The sequence below is a fragment of the Tamandua tetradactyla genome, chromosome 8, assembly GCF_023851605.1.
Source record: "Tamandua tetradactyla isolate mTamTet1 chromosome 8, mTamTet1.pri, whole genome shotgun sequence".
Classification (NCBI taxonomy): domain Eukaryota; kingdom Metazoa; phylum Chordata; class Mammalia; order Pilosa; family Myrmecophagidae; genus Tamandua; species Tamandua tetradactyla.
Genome location: NC_135334.1, coordinates 113,369,732 through 113,392,864, shown reverse-complemented (window position 1 = coordinate 113,392,864; position 23,133 = coordinate 113,369,732). Strand labels below are relative to the sequence as shown.

General features: G+C 38.3%; 1 non-coding gene across 1 annotated transcript; it reads right to left on the bottom strand.

Annotated features, from left to right (window-relative positions):
• Positions 1-20,302: 20,302 nt before the first annotated feature.
• Positions 20,303-20,493, bottom strand: LOC143645374 (U2 spliceosomal RNA). The gene has a single exon (XR_013157093.1). It is a non-coding gene; the product is annotated as a U2 spliceosomal RNA (small nuclear RNA).
• Positions 20,494-23,133: the final 2,640 nt, after the last annotated feature.

The following is a 23,133-nucleotide window of genomic DNA, read 5'->3' as shown; positions in this document are numbered from 1 at the left end:
CAGCACAATTTCCATGGCTGATTTCAGTACAAAATAATGTCTTTAATTCCCTTTTACTTTGATCAGTGCCTACCAGGAGAATAGAACTTTGCAGGTCCCATCCCCGTGTGTTTATTAGTTCTATATTCTACAGACCTTTATGAGCATATGGTACATGTAAGGCCCTGTAACAGTCACATAGGAGCATTCAAGGATGGTACATAGCATAAGAGATTTCAACATGCTGTGAAGTTGTTCAATAGAAGGCAGGATGGTATGGTGTCTACTTATGGTGCCATCAGGCTGTCTCCCTGCCTGCCTGCGATGGGGCCCAGCCCCGGGCTGACTCTGAGTAACGCTACCCCAGAACATGTCAGTGTATGAATACAAAGATTCACATAGCCAAAATGTTAGCAGGAACAGATCACATAGCACCCCCAGCTTTCATCACACAGTCATCTAGAGATATCAGGCTTGGGTGTGCAATAAGTTAAAAAAAACAGGATGACAATTGAAGGGATATCCTGAATGCACTTGCAAAGAAAAAAACATTCCCTCTGAGGACTAGAGGAGGTGGAGATGGTTGGAGGCAGATGCAGGCAGGGAAGTGCTTTTTTCTCTTATGAACCGGTTTACTCAGATATTTGCTTCTCTAACAGGAGGACTGCTGAAGCCTAGTTTTCAATTTTTCCCCAGTGCTATTCTCTTGACACTTATTACAAGTCAAGTAGCAAAATACCACTGTCCTTGAAGAAGAATATTCTCCCATTTTGACTGTCAAACAAAAGGCAAAGGAAGGAAGCAATTTGTTTATGGTGTAGATTTTCTCTCTTCTTTCACATCCAAGTCAAAAAAGAACAAATCCATGAATTTGCAAGGACCAGATACAGTTGGTAAAAAAAGGTATTGTTTTCCGGACAAGCAATCAACTATCTAGCTATTAATTTCTAAATCCATCATTTAATTATAAGCTCAAAAAGACACTGAAAAAGAATATGACTGCCCCATTTACATATTTAATCAGATTAGACTGCTGACTTTCACATCTTGGCAATTAACTCTTCTGCATGTCCCTTTTCCAATACCTAAATGATGAATATTTTATATTTGGGTGCCTGGGTTCACTCCCTGATATTTTATGTTAGGAAATTAAGTGTTCTATTTCAGCATCATTATATGGGCAGACTATTGCAAACAAACTTACCTCTTGCTATCTTAAATAATAATGACTTCAAGTAGAAGCTGTGTAAGATTTTAGTTAATGATATAAATGTTTATAACTACAACCACTGTATTCTCCCTTTAAATATGAACACAACTGAAATCCAATGAACCTATTTCCTTTGCATTTATATAAGGTCAATAAATAAGGAATTCTACCAACTGAATATTGGTTGTGCTTAACTGTTGGCTGATTAAACCAGCATTTCCTGCAATCCCAGATGAAGTACTATATTTCCAGGTACTGTCTCAAAAGAGCTAAAAGTTTAAACCTATACAATTAAAACTTAACCCAATATTGGTAATAAAATCATGAAAGACTAAAATAATCTTATGATGAACTCTTCCCTGCTGTTGGCAAAGACCTCCACAAAGTTGCCAAACCTTTCTGGAATCATCCAAACCAATGCACCTTGGGAAATGTCAGATTAGGTTACCCAGCAACAAGAAGTGCATATAGCAGGTGGTTCACTTAATGAAGTTATAAAAGATTTATAAAAAACAATATAGATTGTGGTTTACAGAATTGAGGAGTCTCTGTAGTAGGACAGAGCTGGCTGTGTATCCCAGCTGTGTCATTTAATGTCCACATGTGTGACCTCGAGGCCACTAATCTCTTAATCATGGGTACATCAGCCTCTAAAGTGGGACTAATACAGACACCTATCTCATAGAGTGGCTGGGTACGTTAAATGAGACAATGCAGGCAAAATACTTCACCCCATGCCTGGTACCTTTAGCAAGAGCAAAAATCATGCTAGTGATTCTTTTTTTTTTTTTAAAGAGAGAGGGAGGAAAGGAAGGAAAGACAGAGAGAAGGAAGGAAGGATGGAAGGAAGGAAGGGAGGAAGAACGGGAGACATCTTTAAACATTTTCTTGTTTTTATTATATTTTGTTTGTTTGTTTGTTTCTTACATGGGCTGGGGCCGGGAATCGAACCGGGGTCCTCCGGCATAGCAGGCAAGCACTCCTGCCCGCTGAGCCACCGCGGCCCGCCCCTAGTGATTCTTTTAATACCTCTATTTTTAAACTACATAGCCCACTGGCCTGTGGTCTGTAATGACTGTGGCCTTTATTCAATTTTAAGCTTCTAAACCCTATTAAAAATCAGAACGGAGGTCTGGAAGATTGACTTTTAGTGTATGATCTCAACACGTGAAAACTGTGTGATCTGGATCTCAGTCTAATTCTCTTGTGAAACACATTAGTTGGTTCCCACAATTAAAAGTATCAGTTTTTCTAATTAAGTCATTATCGTTCAACCTTACCTAACCTAGAAGGGTAGGATTTTAAGCACATGCAATTGATAAGGTAGGCAATATCTTGAACTTGGTGGCGCTGTCATACTTCTCTGCAGAACTAGAGATCAACTCCCTTGACCTGAAGCCAAAAACAATTACTTCAGCAAGGAGTGAGCCACGCATGTTTCCAGCCTTATTTATTCCATTTGTTCCAACCCACTTAACAAGCATGTTGTTGAGAGTCAACTTTATGCCAGAAGTGGGAGTTATTCTTCTTTTCCTTCTAAAATTCCAGAAAGTTTGACTCCATGCTGATCAAGCTGAAGAAATGATCTGGACATTTCTCAAAGAATTCAATGCCAAGTTTCTATTGCCCTCGGCAGCTCAAGCAAATTAGTGCCTGGACATAAAGTTTTGGGGGAGGGCTTTGAAAGCTCAAAAAGTGGGAATCCATTTTTAAAGGAAATCATCTTTACTTTTCTGGTTTTAAAGCAAAGCGTGCTTACATTTAAATTTTTCAGACAATCAGAAAGGCATAATTAAGAAGCAAAATCTCCCCTTCTCCCAACTCCCAGATTATCACTGATCCGTGATCCAAGGATTTCCTAAGTAAATATATAAAATGCATCCATATAATTATGGACTGCTACATACTCTGATTTTTCTTAGCAAATATGTATATACATATTGCATGTCTCCATGCCAAGACAAAGGGGTTTAAATTTGCTTTATCACTCTTAATTGCTCCAACATTTTCCACTGTAAGGAAGCGACATATTATATTTTACTAAAACATCTCACTGCACATTTAGGTGGTTTTCAGTTTTTTTTTTAATCATAAGCAAGGCTGAAATGAATGATAATGAAAGTATTCATTTATTACTCAACAACTAAATATAGAGCATCTACAATGTGCCTGGAAGGGGTTCCAGTGCTTGGGTTACAGCCATAGCAAAAGGGGGAAATTTTCTGCCTTTGTCAACCCTACATTCTTGAGGGGAAGAAGTTAATAAAATGAAGAAAATAAAGCAGGATTAGAGGATAGACAGAGCCAGGGAATTGACAGTTTTGGTAGTCAAAAGATATATGCAAATCTGTATATAATTCTTTATGCTTCTGTCCAGTTACAGAAATGGGAAGCTCTTAATTTTTCACTATGAAATTATGAGTAATTTCTTACCCTTTAAATGCAAATCTAGATGAGATGGTCCTGACATTTATGAAATGCCTTCCAGGTGGGCTTTTATTGTCCATGCCTCAGAAATCTGTCCAAATCGCATGGCAACGAGAGGAAATGAGTTTTCCTCAACCCCTGACTCCTTGTTACCCACACTGAATGTCATTTAACCATCAGCTAGAAGCATCCACTCATTCTAGAGAGAAGCCCAGGATGTTTTCACAGGCCATTTTTCTCTGCTAAAAATAAAATGCTACATAAGCAGTTAACATATTGCTTCTTACCCAAACATATGCCACTATTAATGAGTTGTAGTGGTGACTGGGTTAATATTTGGTACCCCCACCACTTCTTGTCCTTGTAAAATATGTTTCTCTTTTCTTACGATTGAAACATGCTATATAGTACTTCCTCGATTCTTCATCAGAGCAGGCAGCTTTCTGAAAACCAAGCATCTCAGGATGTTGTGCGTTGTCAGAATCTACACTGAATTTCAAATTGAGCAGCAATGCTACTCAGCAAAGACAGAGAAAAGAAAGACCTTCTCTGCCAGCTCGGATCTAACAGTTGTACAATAAACTGTCACTGCTCACTGTTTCAGAAGTGATATCAACCAGCAGATAGGGCAGAGAAACTTGTAAACAACATCTGAAAACCTGAATACAAGTAATGTAACCAAATAATAGCTAATATTTACTGAGAATCACGTATGTGCTAGGTATTGCTCCAAGAACCTCACATGTAACAACTCAAAACTTTCCTTGGAGATTGGCTCTGCTATCGCCCTCTTTTTAGAGAGAGGAAACTGAGGTACAAAGACATTAAGTAATTTGCCCATGTGGCTGACCCTCTGTCCATCCAGGCAGTCTGGCTCTAGAATCAATGCTCTTAAATCCTACAGTACAAGCACAGGAGTGCATAGATTCATGCACACCTACAGCATCCCACACACCATTCACACGTATATTGTGTACACAAAATACCACACACATATACACACCACACCCACACACAACCTATTTTATACACAGACACCTTGCATACACATAAACACACCCAATGATTCACACACATCATTAGGCATACAGTGTGCACATAACACTGTATGTGATAAAAACACAAAACACCAGGAATGGAAAGAAACGTCCTCAATGTGATAAAGGTTATATATGAAAAAGCCAAAGCTAACATCATACTTAATGGTAAAAGACTGAAAGCTTTCATTCAAAAATCAAGGACAAGACAAGGATGCCCGCTGTCACCACTGTTATTCAACATTGTAATGAAAGTTCTAGCCAGGGCAATTAGGCAAGAAAAATAAATAAAAGCCATCTAAACTGGAAAGGAAAAAGTAAAACGTACCTTATTTGCAGATAGAATGACCTATGTGAAAACTTTCTAAGTCATTCATAATAAAGCTACCACTACATCTAATAAATTCAGCAAAGGTAAAATATCAACATATGTTCTAGTTTGCTAGCTGCCAGAATGCAATATACCAGAAACGGAATGGCTTTTAACAAGGGGAATTTAATGAGTTGCTAGTTTACAGTTCTAAGGCTGAGAATTAAACAAGTCTATAGAAAAGTCCAATCAAAGGCATCCAGGGAAAAATACCTTGGTTCAAGAAGGCCGATGAAGTTCAGGGTTTCTCTCTCAAGTGAGAAGGCACATGGCGAACACAGTCAGGGCTTCTCTCTCAGCTGGAAGGGCACATGGTGAACACGGCGTCATCTGCTAGCTTTCTCTCATGGCTTCCTATTTCATGAAGCTCCCCGGGAGGTGTCTTCCTTCTTCATCTCCAAAGGTCACTGGCTGGTGGACTCTGCTCCATGGTGCTGCTCTCTCTGAATCTCTCTGAATCTCATTCTCCTCTTTTATAGGACTTCAGAAACTAATCAAGACCCACTCAAATGGGTGGAGACATGTCATCCCCTAATCCAGTTTAACAACCACTCTTGCCTAAATCACATCAACCAGGGAGATGATCTCATTACAGTTTCAAACATACAGTATTGAATAGAGATTATTCTACCTTTATGAAATGGGATTTATAGTAAAACATGACTTTCTTAGGGGGCATATATCCTTCCAAACCAGCACAACATAAAAGTGGTAGGTATTTCTATACACTAGTAATGAACAATCTGAAGAGGAAATCATGAAAAAATCTATTTACAATAGTGACTTAGAGAATCAAATGTCTAGGAATAAATTTAGTCAAAGGCATAAAATACCCATATGCAGAAAACTACAAATATTGCTAAAAGAAATCTAGAAGACCTATATAAATGGAAGGACATTCTGTGTTCATGGATTCAAAGCCTATTATTGCTAGCATGACAACTCTATCAAAATTATTTACAGATTCAACTCAATCCCAATTAAAATTCCAATAGCCTTCTTTTCATAAATGGTAAAATAAATCATCAAATTTATATGGCAGTGTAAGGGCCCTTAACATCCAAAGCCATCTTGAAAAAGAAGAATGAAGTTACAAAACTCACACATCTGAATTTTAAAACTTATTACAAATCTACAGTAATCAAAACAGCATGGACCTGGCACAAGAACAGACATAAACCAATGGAATCAAATTGAGAGTTCAGAAATAAACTCTTATATCTATGACCAATTGATTTTTGACAAAGGTGCCAGGTCCATTCAATGGGGAAAGAACAGACCCTTCAATAAATGGCTGTGGGAAAATTGGATATCTATACGCAAAAGAATGAAAGTGGATTTCTACTTCATACATACACAAAAAATTAACTCAAGATGAATCAAAGATGTAAACATAAGATCCCAAATTATGAAACTCCTAGAAAAAAGCATAAAACAATATATTCAGAACATTGTATTAAGCAATGGTTTCTTCATACCAAAAGCATGAACAACAGAAAAAATAGATAAACGGGACTACATCAAAATTAAAAGCTTTGGTGCATCAAAGGACTTCATCACGAAAGTAAAAAGAAAAAATTCAGAATGGTGGAAAATATCCAATAAGAGTTTAATATCCAGAATACATAAAGAACTCCTACAACTCAACAACAAAATGACAAACAAACCAACTCAAAACTGGGCAACAGACTTGAACAGACACTCTCTAAAGAAGATATACAAGTGGCCAATAAGCCATCAGGGGGATGCAAATCAAAACCACAATGAGATACCATTTCATGCCCACTAGAATGGCTACTCTTAAAAACTAGAAAATAACAAGTGTTGGAGAGAATGTGGAGATACAGTAACACCCATTTATTATTGGTGGGAATGTTAAATGGTGGGGCTTCTGTGGAAACAGCTTGGAGTTTCCTCAGAAAGTTAAGTGTTACAATTACCATAATACCTAGCATTCCCACTTCTAGATATATACCCCAAAGGATTGAATGCAAGGACTCAAATAGGTATCTTCACACTGGTGTTTATTCACAATAGCCAAAAGACGGAAACAATCCAAGTGCCCATCAACAGATGAATGGATAAACATAATGTGGCATTCACATATAATAGGATATTATCCAGCCATAAAAAGGAAAGAAGTTCTGATACATGCAGCAACATGGGTGAATCTTGAAGACCCCATGTTGAGTGAAATAAGCCAGACACAGGACAATATCGTATTATCTCATTGACATGAAATAATTAGAATAAGCAAATTCATGGAGTCAGAAACTAGAACACAGGCTACCAGGGGCCATGGTAGAGATAGGGATGGGAGTTAATGCTTAGCTGGTAAATCAGAATTTCTGTTTTGAGTGTTGGGGATGTTTTAGTAACGGGTGGTGGTGATGGAAGCAGAACACGAAGAATGTAATTGGCAGCACTAAATGATTTGTTTGAATGTAGTTAAAAGGGGAAATTTGAGGTTGTATGTAGGTTACTAAAATAAAAATTAATAACAACAAAAACAGAAAACAATATTTTAACAAAAATAGTGAGCCCTAACATGAACTACGGACTTTAGATAATAGTACAATTATGATGCTATTTTTCATCAGTTGGAACAAAGTTACCACACTAATGCAAATTGTAAATAATGGGAAAGGAGGTGTGAGAGCTTTGTATTTGCTGCATGATTTTTCTGTAAACCTGCAACTTCTCTCCAAAAGAAAAAGTTTAAATATACTCAATCCAACTGCCAAGAGAAATTAAACAGGATGTCCACTCTTTTTTCAGTGCTCTTGAAGAGTAGTTAGAGTAGTCATGCACTTTTTGAGATTCAAAGTGCACAAAATTCCCCTAAATCCTCTCTTTTCTCCCCAGATTTCTCACTTTTCACAGCTGCTCCTATTTCTTATTCCCAACAACCTCCAAAGACCTTCTCCCAGACATTAAACCTCAGATTTCCCTCCTTTTCTTCTTTCTCTTGCTCTACGTATATATCTCCCTATGTTTTTTTAATTGACTCTCAGTCAACTTTTCTCAACAAGTTTCTTTCTACCCATCTCTCCTAATTCTACATCACAAACATTCTAGAACAGTCAAAACAAACAAAACAAAAACAAAAGCAGAATTATTCTAGTAGTGTGAAAACCTAAACAGACAAACAAAAGAACACTTATAATCTTGCCCCATCACAAACAAGTAGGAGGAGATCCCTTCAGCTGCTGCAAATTGGGCCCCCTGTCAAGTCACCTCCCACTCAGTGGGGCCCTGATTACCCTTGCTGAGGGGCACCTTTCCTGGGTCCCTGCCAGCTTGTGAGGCAGCCAAGCAGAGCTGGGCAGTAGAGCTCATCTCCTCCCCAACCCCTTAGAGCCCAAGACCCACCAGCTCCAGTTCCCTCTTCCTTTGCTGCACGACCAGCCCTGAACCTTCCTGGCTCTAGAAAAACAAAAGCCCCTTCCAAACAAGAGGTCTCCCAAACGTATCTCTCTGGTTCCCTTAAAAACAGAGAAAGGATTTGCTGTTCTTTGTCACCACCCCTGGAAGTGTTAAGTAATTTCCTTAGGGGTAAGGAAAAGGAGGAAGAGGATGGGTTTTTATCTTTCCTTTCTGAGTCTATCTTTGATGAACCAGCTAAGGCCCCCAAGAGGCCTGGGTGATCTCCTAACACCCTAACTTCGAGAACAGTTTGCACATAACCCATTTGCTAATACAGCATGGGTACTGTGAGTCCATAGAAGGTGGCAGTAAAAAAATAGAAGGTATTGTTTTAACTTAATCAAGTATTTCAAGCATATAAAAAGATATGGAGATCCATGAAATTGTTTTTGATAAGTTGGACTTCTTGAAAATTAAGAACTTCTAGTCTTTGAAAGTCACTGTTAAGAGAATGGAAAGACAAGCTACAGTATGGGAGAGATATTTACAAAAGACATATGTGACAAAAGACTTGAAGTCAAAATAGACCAAGAATTTTTATAACTCAATAAGAAAAAAAAGCAACTCAATTAAAAAATGGTCACAATATCTGAACAGACACCTGAGCAAAAACAATAGAGATGAAAACTAAGCATATGAAGAATATGTTCAGCATCATATGCCATAAGGAAATTGCAAATGAAAACAACAGTGAGATACCATTGCACACTTCTTAGAATGGCTAAAATCTAAAACGTTGACAAGACCAAATGCTGGCCAGTATGTGGTGCAGCAGGAACTTTCATTCATTTTTTATGAGAATGCAAAATGTTATAGCAACTTTGGAAGAAAGTTTGGCAGTTTCTTACAAAACTAAATGTATGTTTACTATACAATTTAGCATTTGTGTGACTAAATATTTACCCAAATGTGTTGAAAACTTGTGTTTATTAAAAAACCTACGAACAAAAGTTTATGGCAGCTATCTTCATAATTGCCCTAAACTGGAAGCAACCAAGATGCCCTTCAATGGGTGAATGGTAAAAACTGTGGTACATCCATACAAGGGAGTATTATTAGCAATGACAAGAAAGGAGCTATCAAGCTATGAAAAGACATGGAGAAATTTTAAATGAAACAAAGGTCGCTAGTTGAAAGAGCCAGTCTGAAAGGGCTATCCACTATATGATTCCAGTAATATGACATTCTGGTAAAGGCAAAACTATAGAGACAGTAGAAACCAGTGTTTGTCAGGGGTTAAGGGGTGGTTCGGAGTGGAGGAATGAGCATGTTTAAGGCAGTGAAATTACTCTGCAAGATAATGTAACAGTGGATACTTGATGTTATGCATTTGTCAAAACCCATAGAACTGTACGACACGAAGAGTGAACCCTGGGATGCGAACAATGGATTTACGAACTTTAGTTAATAATGATGTATCAATATTGATTCAGCAATGTATGGCTGGGTTCTGGCGTCATCTTGACCAACTGATGATGCACAGTTGTCTCGTCAGGCAAGCACTGGCCTGACCATTGCTACAAGGATATTTCATGGCTGGTCGATAAACCAGAAGGCTGGTGTATTAAATTATCAGTCAGTTAACTGCATCTGTGGTTGATTACATCTGCAATTAACTAAGTGTACCCCCCACAATGAGATTATCCAATCAGTTGAAGGATTGGATTTTTTTCTTTTAAAGAAGCAGAGAGATTCTTACACTGCTTCTTCAGCCAGTGAGCCTCTCCTGCAGAGTTCATCCAGTCCCTTCATTGGAGCGGCCAGCTTCACAGCGTGCCCTGCAGATTTTGGACTCTTCCATTCCCATGGTTGCATAAGACACCCTTATACATTTCATATTTATAGATCTGTCCTGTTGGTTCTGTTTCTCTAAAGAAAGCTGACTATTACAATCAACTATAACAAATATACCACACTAATACAAGATTATGGTTTTAGGGGAAACTGTTGGGGAGAGGAGCGTATGAGAACTCTGTACACTTTCTACTTAACTTTTTCTGTAAGCCTAAATCTGCCCCCCAAAAGTAAAGTCTATTCATTACAAAATGAAGTTAAATGAAGTGGATGCAGGGTATATTAAAAAAACCAAGAAAATTTTAAGATATATTATTTCCATTTCTCTTCCTATGAGATGAAGGTGGAGGCATAGATCCTTCACAGATTTGGCTTGTGAAATATCTGCAATATATGGGTAAAGGTTAGTAATATGACAAAAGTGCCATATAAAGGTGATAAGTCTGTTGCTTATAGGTATCAGATGAGCTTTTGGCATCAAGAGGAAGAGTTGCAGCCACGCTTTCATGAGTCTCTCAGCTCACAGCAAGACCAAGGATTCACTTCTCAGTGGCTCAGGCATGTGGTCCTAACCCATTAACCTCCTTCAAAGCCTTCAACTACTGCATCACCTAGAGATTTTCCCACATAAATGTTCTCCTAAGACATACTGAAGAACTCTTATTCTATTTCTGTTCTCCTGCACCTACCTGACATCACAGCTTTTTTTTTCCTCCATGAACCCAGATAGTTCACCCAAGCCTTGCTCAGTCTTCCCCAGCCATCAAGTTTCCTCTAACTCCTGCAACGTCCCAATCTCTCCATCCTATAAATTTCTACAATGTCTAATATCTGGCACTTTGATACATATGATACTTTCGATACATTGTCAGCTGTATCAAGAGATAAAAGTGTCACACTGTGCTCTAGTTACCTAGAGCCCCTCTACCCATTTATTATTCAGTGTCTGTCATTCATTGCTTTAGAAAGATAGCAAAACAGCAATTATTGATTTTATGGTCCATAATAGGATTTTGAAACTTGGAAATGGAATCTTAAAAGACAAGGTGCTTTTGATTTCTGAGATACTAGCTTTTTGAGAGAGAAAGGATTTGAAGAGTGAGACATCAGCTATTATGGACGAAGACCCAGAAGATATATAAAGTTTATTTGATAAGCATACTTTGGGGATGAAATATGATGATGTAAACCCAGTTTTTCCCATCCAAACAGAAGTAAATTACAACAACTGAGGAAGGATGGAAAACCAGAGAGAATTGTTACCTTAAACTACAGGGTGGTTGTGGTGATTTAAAGCTGTTTGTACTCCTGAAAATCATTTTTTTTTAATTTAATCCATTCTTGTGGGCATAAACCCATCGTAAGTAGGCCCTGTCATGACGTTACTTCAGTGAAGGTGTGGTCCCCCTTATTCGGGGTAGCCCTGAATCCTATTACTGGAGTCCTTTACAAGAGAATGCAATTCAGAGAAAGAGAGAGTTAAAGCCCCCGGAAGCAAAAGGCTTAAATCAACGACACCTGGAAGAGAAGGGAGAAAGCAGGAAATGCCACCACGTGCACTGCTGCGTGATACAGGAGCCAAGGATCGCCAGCAGCCAGCCCTAGAACGCCAGTCTTCAGGAAGAAGGTATTGCCTTGATGACGCCCTGAATTGGACTTTCTTTTAACCTCAAAACCATAAGCTAATACATTTCCATTGTTTAAACTGACCTATTTCATGATATCTGCTTGAGCAGCCTAGGAAACGAAAACAGTGGTGATACTTGCACCCACTGTCTTCTGCCTGGGCATTGATAGAAACCACATGAGACTCAGGGCCTCACCTTCCTGGGGGAGAAGCCCTCTAGAGCCTACCAAGATACAAGAGGGTCAGAGGGAGTTGTGTGCTGTAAAGTTTAAAAGCCACCTTTCTTGAAAAACTACATTAAAAAGGCTCATTTTTAGGTTATGATACACAAAATACTAGTGCTGCAAAATGTCCATGTCCTAATGCCTAGAATCTGTGAATGTGGTACACTCTGTGACAAAAGGCACTGTGCAGCTGTGATTAAACTAAGGATATTAAGAAGGGGAGAGCATGCTAGATTATCCAGATGGGCCCAATGTAATCACACAAGTCTTTATAAAATGGTGGCGAACAGGTGAGTCAGAGAGGGAGATGTGATGATGAAAGCAGGGAGAGAGATGGAGAGGTAGCAACAAAAGCAGAGGCAGAAAGAGTGAGAGATTTGAGGCTGGTGTGCTGCTGACCTTGAAAATGGAGGAAGGAGCTACAAGCCAAGGAATGTAGGCATTCTCCAGAAGCTGGAAGATGCAAGGAAACATTATTTCCTAAGGAGATTCAGTCTTGCCAACACTTTGATTTTAGGACTTCCAACTTCCAGAACGGTATGCTAAAAAAAAATGAGTCATTTTTGGCCACTAAATTTGTTAATTGTGATAATTTCAAAAGAACACTAATACAGAGGGTTTGTGAATGCTGTGAAGACACCCACAATGGCCAATTTCAAAAAGCACTGTCCCTGTACAGAGTGAAAGAAATGTACAGAATCAGCCCATGTGAGCTGGCACATGCCAGCTCCAGCATAGAACTACACTAACATGGGAAAGATCTAGAATTTCCCATGTCCCAAAAGAGCCTAGAAGGAGATGTGAAAGGCTAGAAAATTGTGATGAACGAGAGCATCAGAAAATGCACTGTGGAGCCCCAAAGCTGGGGACCAGGCACAGGACCAGATACCAACACCCAAAGACCAGGTAGCTAAACCAGAACCAACAGTAATGAGGGACAGAGATGACAACAGGCCTGAAACGTCCTGCTTCCCCTCACCTGCAGGCTGCACCAATCCCACCAGAACCTGAAGGAAATGAGAGGGCAAGCAAAAAAAATGAATCAACTCGTTTTAAATAGTTAATTGACCAAAATTAAATCCTGATTTGATTGAGGGATCATTGACATTGTTGGTTACCTGGAAGCAACACAGTTGTCTCCTGATCCCAAGGAGAAAAGGAAATTGCATTCAGTTTTGTGATCTGAAAAACTGGTATCCAATATTTGAATTATTTCTTCCAAATGGTATACAAATGTCTTGAGAAAATGCAGCAGATCTTCTGTCTATCTATATACCATTAAGTTTTAAAGGGCATTGCAAAGTTGGAAGATGGGAAGCATATCAGAATGAGCTAGATGTCTCTTTCAGCTTAGGTCTCAAGCTGTCCATTCATCACCAGGGGATCTTTAAAAAGTACAAATGCTCGGATCCCATCCCAGGAGACTCTGATTTAATTGATTCTGGATACAGTATGAACATTGAAATTTTTGAAAGTCTCCCCAGAAGATTCTAATGTTCAGCCAAAGTTGAGACCTACTGTTCAACTATACTCCTCCTGGAAACAGTTTTGGAATCAAATTAATTCCGATATTTCCATTGTGACTCTGGAGCAGTAACTAAAGTTTTCTGAACCTCAGTTTCCTCATCTATAAATGGGTGAATGATATATAAGTTGAGGGTATTAAGAAAATAATGTGTATAAAAAGCCTTACACAGAGATTAACAGAAGTTTGCTAGTTAATGGCTACAGTGCTATAGAATTATGGTAAAAACTGCCTGTGAATCCTCCCATGCAGCTAGAATGAAAATATTAAAGCACAAATCTTTCTTCTTACATAATTATCCCATTTGGAAAATAAAAAGTACAAATGAAACTCCATGGCTTGCTCATGTATCAAAGAAGAAAGCACTTTGTGCATAGAAAACCCTGTCAAAAACCCTCCAAGCCTCACTCTCATTATGGACCAAATGAGGTTTTTCCAAGGTAGAGATGATAATGCAGTCACAGATTTCTGAATATCAAACATAGGAGGGCACTTAGGGAACTTCTAAACATATATTTCAAGAATAAAAATCTTTTCATCTTCAAAGAATCCACTTACTATTCAACAAAGATGATTACAAAATAAGATAGATGGAATTATTCTGGCTCAGAGGTGCTGTATAAAAAAAATACAATCATATGTACCATGGCAGTTGAGAAGGACTAGAAGTCTGTAGAGTCAACAGAAGATACAGTGTAAAGGGAATAATTGAAGACTCCTGAGATGGTCCTTGCTACTGTTTCTCATTAATAACAGGAAGGAATATGTTGAGAAAAAGATTAAAGGGGACTGTCTATGTAAAACAATACTTTGTTTAAAAGCAAAGGTTCTGGAATAGAATCTTCAAAATTCTATCCTAAATGTGTCCTTTAATTAACCTATATGGGCCTTGGAGTCTTCACTGGTAAAATCAAGATAACAATACTGTCTACAGCAAGTGGCTGTTGGGAAAACAAAAAGGTAATTGAAGGAAAGTGCTTAGTGCAATATTTGGTACATAGTACATTATTAATAAGCAGCAGCCACTATTATTTAAAATATACTTTGCTCAATGTGACAGCCCATAGTCACATGTGGCTATTTTAATTTAAATGCAAATTAGTTAAAATTTGATAAACTTAAAAATTCAATTCCTCAGTTGCACAAGCCACATTCCAACTGCACAGGAACACTTCTGTCGTTACAGAAAGTTCTTTTGGACAGTACTGTTCTAGAGATAGATGGTAGGTAGACCCCGTAAACTAATATAAGAATAGCCCTGTAATTTCTCACTTATCCAGCATTGCCGAAAAAGCATAATTCCACATAAGTGAATTTTGCAAACTTCCCATTTTAAATGGGGGAACTTTGAAAAAAAATCACAGTGTTCAAAAAAATTGCACATTTCCCAACTTTCTCAACAAGAGAATACCAAATAAATCGTAACATTTTGATGGTTCAAACATATTATTATTGTTAATGAAATATTGATGATACAGAGAACTATTATTAACCGTATGATAGCCTAGCATTAGCACAGCATCAACTCATTTATGATGAAGGAAGGAAACACAATTCTGCTCCCTCTCACACTGTCTCTCTACTACCCATGAATTCAACCCGTCACCCTGTAGTTGAATACTCAACGGAACACCTACATTCCCTTGCTAAGAGATTTAAAACAGATTGCACATTCCACATTCCCCATACAGTCATTACAGCACACTTGACAGGAAACTTGTTTTCCCCTCTCGTATATAAAATCCATGTACATTAAGATTTTTGGGATATGGACACTGGTCTTCGGAAATTAATATTTGGATTTAACGATGATAGGTGCCAGGAAATCTGGAATGTTTGAAGGCCCTAGAAATTTGAATGACTTGAACTCTTGATATCACAGAATGCTGCCAACAAGATACTGATCTCAGATAATAGACCATTATCTTTTGTGATGGAAAGAAATAATGTTAAGAAGATTCTGGAAAAGGCATCATATGGGGAAGGGTTTGTTCTATTATCTCATAAATGTTTCCCTTTTCTCAGCCAGATTGGGAAAGGGTCCCAGTATATTACACAAGAAACTAGCATGATTCAGACCGTTGGTGAAATATAGTATGACGCTACGAGTCTACTGATGAGCTTCTTCTCTGAGAGTTTGAAGGTCCATAACTATATGTAGCAGTGTTCTGATGTGATTAACCTATCCCAGCTGTAACACTCAGCTGTGAACGGAAGCCCCCACAAGCTATTTTGCTACCCTAAGTAGTTGTTCCTGCCTGAAACAGATTCAATGTGTTGATTTTCTGACTTCTTGTGTCTCTTACTGCAGACACCTTGCCATGAGAACGGCTTTATTAAATCAACTGCAGTTGACAGAGTGCAAGTAAAAAAGCAACTTGAATGGTTCTTTCAATGGAAGCCCATGAAGATTCTTTAAAGGTCATTCAGATTTCACTTACAAGAACAGTTTCATTCAGCAATTAAAATGTCCATTACATGGGTCACAGTGGCTATGCAGGCAGAGTTCTCACCTGCCATGCCGGAGACCCCGGTTTGGTTCCCAGTGCCTGCCCATGCAAAAAAAAAAAAATGTCCATTACAGTGTATAATCAAAAATCCAAATTTTATTCAGCTTAAACTTTTCTCCTTTCCCCAAGGTCATGCTTAGAAGCCTGTAAGAATTGAAGAGAACCTGATGGCTTTTTATTTCCTGCTTCTGAATATGGCGAATATGCGATAGTTTATTTGTTTTGCTGATTTTAAAGAATTCCTATTTCTGAAAAGGCCTCTAATCACAGCTACCTTAGGTGGGGGGTGAGGGGCAAGGAGCTATTTCTCTGCCCTTCGATGCTTTCCATAGCCCCTAGAGTTCCAGTGGTGCACCCCAAACATATTCTTACTGCTGGGTTTCCTCAGCCCCTTCAGAAAATCTTTTTGCATTGAGTCACTCTTTGATGATTCCATTTCAGCCCTTTTCATGGAATCCAGCTGATCTCCAGTGGATCAGGTACAACAGTCTCTGCTCCAAGTGACAAAGAGCAAGTTCTAGAGCTTTCCTTCCCCAAAGGAAGAGAAATGCATAAGGAACTAACATTTCTCTTCCAGGAAATCCTCTCTCAAGATCATTCCCTCTTCAACTGTTCCAGGCCCCCCAGACAGAAGCTAGGCTGTTGCTGGATTAAGTTGTTTTAAAATCTTGCAGCAAGTTCTGCTAAATGATCGCGAACTCCATTTAGGATCTAGAAGTGCTTGGCAACTATTATATTATTGCCATGATTTAGGGTCTTTGCCAGAATTTACACTTTATCAGTTGTCTCTTCCTACTGCATCAATGTGTTTCTCTCTTCTAGCTTCCCTAACACTTCTATCTTGCTGATTTTACATAAACTAGAAAACCAGATAACCAAACTGAATATAAAAGAGTAAAACTCTAGAGAGAGATTTTGGTCCTTGCAAGAAGTCAATACACAAACATCTGAAAGGTTTTTTGTACTTTCTCCTGTCCCCAGCCTGTAATCTAGAGAGCTTAGTTTGCCACGTACCCAGGCGATGGAAAAGTGGTATTTTACTTTATTTGCAGTATCAGAGAGCTATAAGGATGTCTGAAGTGATTCTTGGGAAGAGTATAAGAAATGGAAAAATAACAGAGTGTACAAAAAAAAAAATCCCTCCCAACTAGCAAATCTGTGAGGAATGCAAATTTAGACAAATGACCAATTCTAGTCAGTCATGAGCAAATAATTCCAAATCATTCATGGGTCGATAAAACTCATTCTTCAACTATAAAGCATGAAGAGCTCACTTTATACACCCAGTTCGGCATATTTAACAGTGTATGTATTTTAATGTGTAACCTAATAATTTTTGTCAAAAGAAGAAAAAAGTTAATTCACATGAACTTCTTTCTAGGCTGACTTATCTATAAACAGGAAGAATCAAAGCATTCTGGCTATGCAGGATGACTTTGGATTGTTGAGTATGCTGCATCCACCACTCACTATGCATATCCTAGTGGCACAAGGAACCATGCCTCCATTATTTAAAAAAAAAGCTCCTGTCTGCCCATAAAGTAGAAATAAAACCAAAGATGAAGACTGGGGAATGGGACCACCTGGGCTTAAACCCTGCCCTTGCCCCTCATCAGTGTGATCTCAGGCAAGTGCCTCAAATTTCTCATCCATGAAACTAAGTTAAAAGTAATCCTTGTCTCATAGAAGTTTGTTTTATGGAAGATTTATTGAGATAAAATCCATATACTATAAAATTCACCCTTTTAAAGTCTACACTTCAGTGTCGCACCGGTCAGTATTCTCAAGGGAAACAGAATCAGCAGGATACATGTGTGTATGCATGTGTGTATGTGTGTATATGTGTGTGTGTGTGAGAGAGAGAGTGGAGGGAGAGAGAGATTTATTGTAAGGAATTGACTCATGCTATTAGGGGACTGACAGGTCTGAATTCCACAGGGCAGATGACAGGCAAAAACTTCAGGTAAAGATGATGTTAAGTCTTGAGTCTGAATTCCTCATGTAGTCTTTTATTACTGGCTTCTTTCACTTAGCATAATGTTTTCAAGTCCCATCTATGTTGTAGACTGTGTCAATATTTCATTCCTTCTCATTGCAAAATAATATCACATTATGTGGTGGTGATGTCATCAAATGTTGAGAAAGGACATTCCCTGGAAGAGTCTCCCTTCAGAAACAACTAACAAAATGGCAATTCCACTTGCTTGGAACTCTGGGAGGAAGACAGAAACTGAGGAAGGACTCCACAAATGCTGAACTGAGAAAAAGGAAAACAAATCAGAAAAAAAAAAAAATGGCAGAGATCTATGTCCCAGACCTGCCAGTGTAGGCCCCCTGCTCCCTTCATTTGAGAGGCTATTTTGAATAAGGCTGTGATGAATGTTTGTGTACAAGTTTTTATGCACATCTGCTTTCATTTCTCTTGTGTATGTACCTATGATTGATTGATGGGTCACATGGTAGCCTAGCTTAACATTTTGAGAAATGTCAAAACTATTTTCCAAAGTGGCTACCATTCCCATCAGCAGTAGATGAGGCTTTCAATTTCTCCAAAACCTAACCAAACCATATCTGTCCTTTATTTTAGCTTGCTAATGCTGCTGGAATGCAATATACCAGAAATGGGTTGGCATTTTTTTTTTTTTTATGCTGTATGGTGAGGGTCGCATTTCATTCTTTTTCCATGTGAGTATTCCACTATTGCAACACCGTTGGTTGAATTTTTATTTGTTTGTTTTCTTTCTTTGGCTGCTTGTTAGCTTGTTTTGGGAAGTGCATGGGCTGGGTATCAAGCACAGGTCTCCCTTATGGCAGGCGAGAATTCTACCACTAAACTACCCTTGCACCCCCTGGGTTGGATTTTATAAAGGGGATTTATTATGTTATAAGCTTACAGTTCTAAGGCCATAAGAATGTCCAGACTAAGGCATCCAGAAAAAGACATCTTGATTCAAGAAACACTGATGGCATCCAGAACACCTGTCAGCTGCGAAGGCACATGGCTGCCAGACCTTTGGCTTCTGGTTTAAACAGCTTCCCCTGGAGTGTTTTCTTTCTTCATCTCCACATGTCTCTGTGTCAGCTCTGAGCTTTTGCAAAAATGGTTCCCTTTTAAAGGACTTAAGTAAATGGATTAAGACCCACATTGAATAGGGAGAGATACATCTCCATGAAAACAACCTAATCAAAAGGTCTTTCCCTAAAGAATAGGTCTTCCTCCACAAGACTTGATTAGGAAAAACAACATGGCCTTTCTGGGGTACACAACAATCTCAAACCAGCACACCACACTCATGGATTAAGTGGTATCTCATTTCAGATTTAATTTGCATTTCCCTAATGAGTAACAATATCGAGCATCTTCTCCTGTGCTCATTTACCATTTGCATTTCTTCTTTGGAGAAATATGCATCCAAATCCTTTACCCATTTTTAAGATCTGTTATTTGCCATCTTATTGTTGAGTTGTAAGAGTTCTTTATATATTCTGGATACAAGGCATGATTTGTAAGTATTTTTTCCCCACTTCATGGGTTAGATTTTCCTTTTTTGATGGTTAACTTTGAAGCACAGAAGTTTTTCATTTTGATGATGTGAGGTTTATCTATTACTTTTCTTTCATTGCTTGAGCTTTTTTGTTTTTTAATGGAGAGGGGTAAAGAACATGGTGCATGGGGGGTGAAGACAGAGGAAGGTGGCAGGTAAGGCAGAAGGTGAACGGAGAGTATGATGCTAGTAACAACAGGGGCTACAACCACAGGGAAGCCTAAGACCTAGGGTAGAACGGAGAGTGAGCCAGGAGCAGCTGACGCAGTTGATGGCGACAAGGAGAGGATCTTTTGCAGGTTAGAGACTAAGTATCAAACAAAGGGCCTGCATGCAGCGCAAGTAAAGTGCTCACACAAGACTTACTACCTAGCATTTATTTATCACTTGCACGAAACCTGGGTTGGCCATCGCCACGAATAAAGGACTTGACAGTAGAAAAAAAAGAAAGAAAAAGACAAAGAGAGACAGACGAAGAAGAAACGACAGTACAAGCAGCTCAGGAGAAAAAACACGAAGAGAGCTGTAGACATCCTGGTCTGGTAAAGAAAAGAAGCAAAGTAGGACAGCAAGGAAAAGTCAAGTCTGTCAGTTCACACCGCAATTGAGAAGGGCGGGGGGGCAGGGTGGGGGGTGCACCGTTCCTGGAAGTACTGCAATACCAGGTCGATGCGTGAAGTGGACGGATCAAGCTCCTATTCCATCTCCCTGCTCCAAAAATCCATTTAATATATTGTCCTCGGATAGAGGACATATCAGATATTAAACTGATAAGAACAGATACTACACTTGATCTTAGCCAAAAGGCTGAGAAGCGATCATTGCTTGAGCTTTTGATGTCATATCTGAGAAACCACTGCTTAATCCAAGATCATAAATATTTACTTCTTTTTTTTCTAAAAGTTTCATAGTTTTAGCTCTTACATTTAGGTCTATAATCTATTTTGAATTAATGGTTGCATATGGTTTGTGGTAGGGGTCCAAATATTTTCTTTTGCTTATGCATACCCAATTGTATTAGTACAACTTGTTGAAAAGACTATTCTTTTCCCCTCGAATTGCCTCAGTATCTTATTGAAAGTAAAGTGACCACAAAGGCAAGGGCTGGTTTCTAGACTCAGCTCTATTCCACCGATAACTATGTCTATCCTTGTAACAGTATCACACTGTCTTAATTACTATTGCTTGAGAGTGAGTTTTGAGATTGGAAAGTATGAACCCTCCAACTTTGTTCTTCTTTTCCAGGACTGTTTTGGCTACCATGGGCCCCTTGCAATTCCATATGAATTTTAAATCAGCTTGTCAATTGCAGTAAAATGGACATCTGGAATTTTGATAGATTGTGTAGATTCTATTTATCCAATGCTTTGTAGGAGGATGAATAAAAATGGAAAACGAATAATGGAATAGAATGTAAGAATTGTTGGTTCTAGCTCTGAAAAATCACTTCTGTGTCTAGGACTTCAGTTTCTTAATTGATAAAAATATAGACATTAGACTATGTTGATATGCAAGATACCTTCATACTCAAGATTCTATAGTTCTACGTCTATGTCAGGCCTGAGAAGAATCGCATCAGTTTGGTAGGAATAACACAAAGTTTTGAAAGAACATCCAGTATAAACAATACTGGACATCTGGTAAATCTAATAACCTGGGGGTGGGGAAAATCTTGGCATAGGTTCTTTCTTATAATGGGTTAAATGTAAACCATTTTCAACCAAACAACTTGTTACAAACCTGCAGTGAGTAGAGGGCCCCTGTTGTTTGCGTTAAGCTGAATTTGGTCTAGAGCTACTTAAAATGAAACCTAGCTATATATTAAATATCCATAATGTCAGCATGCAGAACATAAAAGCCAAAAGGGAAAGTATGCTGATTACTATTTTAATTAATATAGATTATTTCAATACTTAAAAATGTAAGAATCGGAGTACGTATTATTTAACCTATTTTTTCCTAAACCCTAAGGGGACATTTTAGTTACAATCATCTGGCAAGTACTCTGGTCTTTTACTTTTTTACTCTGCAAATAAACTCTCTAACATTAGCTGGCTAAATATATCTAATTCTCATGTTCAAATTTTCAAGAAGGCTTAAAGACAAGGAGATACAAAGATAAATAACATACAGCATTCATTCTCAAAAAGTCACAATCTAATGTAGTGGGGAAGTAGATATATAAAAATATAATCATAGTACAATGAGCAAAGTGTTGAAACAGCAGTATAAAGACTGTTTTAGAGATATGAAGAAGTCACAGAAGCTATGGCGCAATAGTGATGAATGAGGTAGGAATTCAGAGCTGAAGACACATCAGTACTGATGTGGGGCATGGGAAAGTGAGAAGTGTTGTGGACAACTTCAAGAGGTCCAGCTTAGGTAACCAGAAGGATGATAACGAACCTTTAGACTTGTTTCTCATCTGCAAACAAGTTCTTAAGGTGTCCATGGAATTGAACTCCAGATAAAGAAAATCCCAGCCCTGTATTGCCACCTCCCTCACCCCAAACCAGAATTCAACAGTGCAACTTTGAAACTTTTTTGATTTCATCCAAACAACCAACATTTCACACAGCTACCCAAATATCACACCTTCACAAGATTCAAATAGGAGTCAAGCTACAACGAAGGCAAGCAATTCCTATCGAGGCAACACGTATCGCTCTAATATAAACTGTCCTTTCAGCTTCTTCCCACCCTGATGAATTTTTGCCATATAAACAGAAATATTTCGTTTTGTATAACATCAGACCAATAATCATTACTTTTCCTGGAGATTGCAAAAGCTTTCATATTGAATGATTTTTCTTGATAGTAATCACCTCGTCAAAAATAGAAGCCAAGGAAACTGTTTGCACGATCTTATTAACATTGCCAAAAATAAAAGAATTAGAAAAACTTTAATAACAGAACAAATTCATCATCCAACCTGATTAAATTCTATGTGAACTGATTAAACTTTGGTTAAATAATAAAGTAAAAACATATTTCAAATAATTATGTAGGAGCTTGCTATGTCTAAAATAAGCACTAGGCATTATTTTTACTATAATGATTTAACCCACTCTGAAGGAGAGGATTTGGAAAAGGCAGTATTGGGAGCTGCCTGTGTAATTAGAATATGTGCTCTGAAAATTTATTGCAACTGCAACCTAATGTCACTGGAGCTCTTTAAATACCAAATCCATTGAAGTTGTCCCTGGTGTCTGCATTCTTCATCTTTCCATACATCTTGGCATTTTTAATGGTTTTTGTCTTCTTAAATTATTCTTCAACTTCAATTTATGGAAGAAAGTATCATTATTGAGGGAATCAGTAAAGACTTCCTGGAAGTGACATGTCCTGGGTATTGAAGGAAAAGTAGGAATTCAACTACAGATAAGGCAGAAAAAGGAGCAATTCACAATTATTCATGCTATCCCCTGTCCTTCTATTACTACTGATACAAAAAATTCA